We start from the raw sequence: 5,762 nt of genomic DNA on the forward strand, positions 1-5,762 counted from the left end.
CTTCTCCGAGAGAATGATGGTCTCAAGTCGAGAGAATAGTGGTACCATTCACGGACGCAGAGAACACAGCTCGAGATGGGCGATAGAACTATTCTCTCGAGGTTCATTTGCAAAAAAAGTTCATCCGTCAAACAAAAAACCAAAAGTTTCGACAACTGGAATCGAACCAGAGACCTTTGACAAACCAATCCAATGACTTAGCTGCCTCGGCCACCACAGCTTAGTGACCATGGAGAAGTCAGAAGTCGATGTATGACACTTGTTGGAGATTTATTGATTCAACTAACGAATGAACTCATTTGTTATGATGGTGTGAGTTGGTACCATTATTCTATCGGTTTTGGCACTGAGCCCTCAATTAATTTTGAGAGAACGATTATCTTGACTCTGAATTTTGGGTGTAAATTCCCAAATTTCTATATTCCTAAATTCTTAAATTCCTAAATTTCTAAATTCCTAAATTCCCAAATTCTCGAATTCCCAAATTCCCAAATTCCTGAATTCCTTAATTCCTAATTTCCTAAATTCCTAAATTCCCAAATTTTCAAATTCCTATATTCCTAAATGCCTAAATTCCTTAATTCCCGAATTTCCAAATTCCCAAATTCCCAAATTCTCGAATTCCAAAATTCCCAAATTCCTGAATTCCTTAATTCCTAAATTCCTAAATTCCTTGATTCTTAAATTCCTAAATTCCTAAATTCCTAAATTCCCAAATTCCCAAATTCCTAATTTTCCAAATTCCCAAATTCTCAAATTTCTAAATTCCTAAATTCCTAAATTCCTAAATTCCTAAATTCTTAAATTCCTAAATTCCCAAATTTCCAAATTCCCAAATCCCCAAATTCCCAAATTCCTCAATTCCTAAATTCCTGAATTCCTAAATTCCATAACACCTAAATTCCATAATTCCTAAATTCTTAAATTCCCAAATTTTCAAATTCCTATATTCCTAAATTCCTAAATTCCTTAATTCCAGAATTTCCAAATTCCCAAATTCCCAAATTTATAAATTCCCAAATTCTCGAATTCCCAAATTCCCAAATTCCTAAATTCCTTAATTCCAAAATTCCTAAATTCCTTGATTCTTAAATTCCTAAATTCCTAAATTCCCAAATTCCCAATTTTCCAAATTCCCAAATTCTCAAATTCCCAAATTCCAATATTCCTAAATTCTTATATTCCCAAATTTCAAAATTCCCACATTCCCAAATTCCCAAATTCCTAAATTCCTTAATTCCTTAATTCCTTAATTCCTAAATTCGAAAATTCCTTAATTGTTTAATTCCTAAATTCCTTAGTTCCACACACACACACTCACACAAAGATTAGTATTTTAATTAATGATGTATTATTTTGCCTCAATAAATAAAAAAAACGAATCAACTGTTTTACTGAACCAAAAGAAATATCCAACGGTCAATTAAAAAACCAAAACCAACGGTCAATTCAAAAACCGATTAACCCGTTCTGGATGGCTGCGTGCTTTTTGTTTTGCCAGGCGTCACCAACCGTGACGACTCAAAATCGACAACATTGTTCTCGATTTTGTTGCAAATGTTACCGGACGACTGGTCGACAATGTTGTCGATTTCCCGGACAGGATTTCTATCCGTGTAGCCTTGAGGTAAACTCCTTAAAAATAATCAGCTTAAAATAAAACAATCAATGTCTCAATCTCAGCCAAAAATATCCACTGCATTTACAGTTTTTCTTCATACAACAAAAAAAAGTACCCGTCAGAATTCACACCAAGCACTTGTAGAGCGGATTCGCGCCTTAGCCCGCTCGGCTATCAGACCTATACGAATACAATTCTACTGTATCGGCCACTATGGTTCTTTAATCGAATGAAGGTCATTATCCGGTATAAGCCACTCAATAGGATGGCTACATACAAAATAATGTTATGAAAAAAATAGGACGGCAAAAAGGCAAAAATGCACAAATGATTAAAAAAAACTGTCTTTAAAAAAATTGTGACGCTGGTAAGAAATATTATTTTATTTTTGTTGAATCATACCTACTTCGGTTGGGATAGAGCTAAGAATTTATTTAAAATCATTATAAGCTTAACGGCAACAGAAAGTTTGACCATTCGGTAAAGTAGGTTTCCACCAGAGCATACAGTGTGTCATATAAATGTCTGTACACTCCTGCAAGGAAGCATGTAAAATAAACTATACTATCTTATTATCAAACAAGTTGTTTATACAACCCAACACGATTCAGTTCATTAATTGAAAGCAAAAGATAGCAATGCCCCGAGTAATAATGTTTGATCTCATTGAAAAATTATGAGCTTTTTTATTTAATGATTTTTTTCCGAACCGTAATGTACTAACAATTATTCGACTCACTGTAAGGTTAAGTAGAATAAACGTCAATATCGATTCATCGATTAAGCAGTTTTATTAAACCGACGAGTTAGATTTTTTCAGTGTAATGAAACAGATGTACTAAAATGTTCTATATTTAGAAATCATCGAATGGTCAAAGTTTACACTACAATTTACAAGAGAAAACTGAAAGCTGAAGTTATCTTGCGAGTAAAAATTTTAAGAAAGGAATTTATTTTATTTTATTTATTCTTAAAAATATTCCAACAATTATTCTGAATGAATTCGAAATTACCTAGCAGTCTGGTTCTATGAAACCAACTGAAGTTATCTTGCAGCCTTATTCCATGAAACCAACTGAAGTTATCTTGCGAGTAAAAATTTTAGAAGGGAATTTATTTTATTTAATTTATTCTTAAAAATATTCCAACAATTATTCTGAATAAATTCGAAATTACCTAGCAGTCTGGTTCTATGAAACCAACTGAAGTTATCTTGCAGCCTTATTCCATGAAACCAACTGAAGTTATCTTGCGAGTAAAAATTTTAGAAGGGAATTTATTTTATTTAATTTATTCTTAAAAGTATTCCAACAATTATTCTAAATAAATTCGAAATTACCTAGCAGTCTGGTTCTATGAAACCAACTGAAGTTATCTTGCAGCCTTATTCCATGAAACCAACTGAAGTTATCTTGCGAGTAAAAATTTTAGAAGGGAATTTATTTTATTTTATTTATTCTTAAAAATATTCCTACAATTATTCTGAATAAATTCGAAATTACCTAGCAGTCTGGTTCTATGAAACCAACTGAAGTTATCTTGCAGCCTAATTCCATGAAACCAACTGAAGTTATCTTGCGAGTAAAAAATTTAGAAGGGAATTTATTTTATTTTATTTATTCTTAAAAATATTCCTACAATTATTCTGAATAAATTCGAAATTACCTAGCAGTCTGGTTCTATGAAACCAACTGAAGTTATCTTGCAGCCTAATTCCATGAAACCAACTGAAGTTATCTTGCGAGTAAAATTCTGAATAAATTCGAAATTACCTAGCAGTCTGGTTCTATGAAACCAACTGAAGTTATCTTGCAGCCTAATTCCATGAAACCAACTGAAGTTATCTTGCGAGTAAAAATTTTAAGAAAGGAATTTATTTTATTTTATTTATTCTTAAAAATATTCCAACAATTATTCTGAATGAATTCGAAATTACCTAGCAGTCTGGTTCTATGAAACCAACTGAAGTTATCTTGCAGCCTTATTCCATGAAACCAACTGAAGTTATCTTGCGAGTAAAAATTTTAGAAGGGAATTTATTTTATTTAATTTATTCTTAAAAGTATTCCAACAATTATTCTAAATAAATTCGAAATTACCTAGCAGTCTGGTTCTATGAAACCAACTGAAGATATCTTGCAGCCTAATTCCATGAAACCAACTGAAGTTATCTTGCGAGTTAAAATTTTAGAAGAGAATTTATTTTATTTTATTTATTCTTAAAAATATTCCTACAATTATTCTGAATGAATTCGAAATTACCTAGCAGTCTGGTTCTATGAAACCAACTGAAGTTATCTTGCAGCCTTATTCCATGAAACCAACTGAAGTTATCTTGCGAGTAAAAATTTTAGAAGGGAATTTATTTTATTTAATTTATTCTTAAAAGTATTCCAACAATTATTCTAAATAAATTCGAAATTACCTAGCAGTCTGGTTCTATGAAACCAACTGAAGTTATCTTGCAGCCTAATTCCATGAAACCAACTGAAGTTATCTTGCGAGTAAAAATTTTAAGAAAGGAATTTATTTTATTTTATTTATTCTTAAAAATATTCCAACAATTATTCTGAATAAATTCGAAATTACCTAGCAGTCTGGTTCTATGAAACCAACTGAAGTTATCTTGCAGCCTAATTCCATGAAACCAACTGAAGTTATCTTGCGAGTAAAAATTTTAGAAGGGAATTTATTTTATTTTATTTATTCTTAAAAATATTCCTATTATTATTCTGAATAAATTCGAAATTACCTAGCAGTCTGGTTCTATGAAACCAACTGAACTTATCTTGCAGCCTAATTCCATGAAACCAACTGAAGTTATCTTGCGAGTAAAAAATTTAGAAGGGAATTTATTTTATTTTATTTATTCTTAAAAATATTCCTACAATTATTCTGAATAAATTCGAAATTACCTAGCAGTCTGGTTCTATGAAACCAACTGAAGTTATCTTGCAGCCTAATTCCATGAAACCAACTGAAGTTATCTTGCGAGTAAAAAATTTAGAAGAGAATTTATTTTATTTTATTTATTCTTAAAAATATTCCTATTATTATTCTGAATAAATTCGAAATTACCTAGCAGTCTGGTTCTATGAAACCAACTGAACTTATCTTGCAGCCTAATTCCATGAAACCAACTGAAGTTATCTTGCGAGTAAAAAATTTAGAAGGGAATTTATTTTATTTTATTTATTCTTAAAAATATTCCTACAATTATTCTGAATAAATTCGAAATTGCCTGGCAGTCTGGTTCTATGAAACCAACTGAAGTTATCTTGCAGCCTAATTCCATGAAACCAACTGAAGTTTTATGTTGCGAGTAAAAAATTTAGAAGGGAATTTATTTTATTTTATTTATTCTTAAAAATATTCCTACAATTATTCTGAATAAATTCGAAATTACCTAGCAGTCTGGTTCTATGAAACCAACTGAAGTTATCTTGCAGCCTAATTCCATGAAACCAACTGAAGTTATCTTGCGAGGTTTGTTTCATAGAACCAGACTGCTAGGCAATTTCGAATTTATTCAGAATAATTGTAGGAATATTTTTAAGAATAAATAAAATAAAATAAATTCCCTCCTAAAATTTTTACTCGCAAGATAACTTCAGTTGGTTTCATGGAATTAGGCTGCAAGATAACTTCAGTTTGTTTCATAGAACCAGACTGCTAGGCAATTTCGAATTTATTCAGAATAATTGTAGGAATATTTTTAAGAATAAATAAAATAAAATAAATTCCCTTCTAAAATTTTTACTCGCAAGATAACTTCAGTTGGTTTCATGGAATTAGGCTGCAAGATAACTTCAGTTTGTTTCATAGAACCAATTTCGATTTTATTCAGAATAATTGTAGGAATATTTTTAAGAATAAATAAAATAAAATAAATTCCCTTCTAAAATTTTTACTCGCAAGATAACTTCAGTTGGTTTCATGGAATTAGGCTGCAAGATAACTTCAGTTTGTTTCATAGAACCAATTTCGATTTTATTCAGAATAATTGTAGGAATATTTTTAAGAATAAATAAAATAAAATAAATTCCCTTCTAAAATTTTTACTCGCAAGATAACTTCAGTTGGTTTCATGGAATTAGGCTGCAAGATAACTTCAGTTGGTTTCATAGAACCAGACTACTAG

Source organism: Culex pipiens, chromosome 2, assembly GCF_016801865.2.
Source record: "Culex pipiens pallens isolate TS chromosome 2, TS_CPP_V2, whole genome shotgun sequence".
Classification (NCBI taxonomy): domain Eukaryota; kingdom Metazoa; phylum Arthropoda; class Insecta; order Diptera; family Culicidae; genus Culex; species Culex pipiens.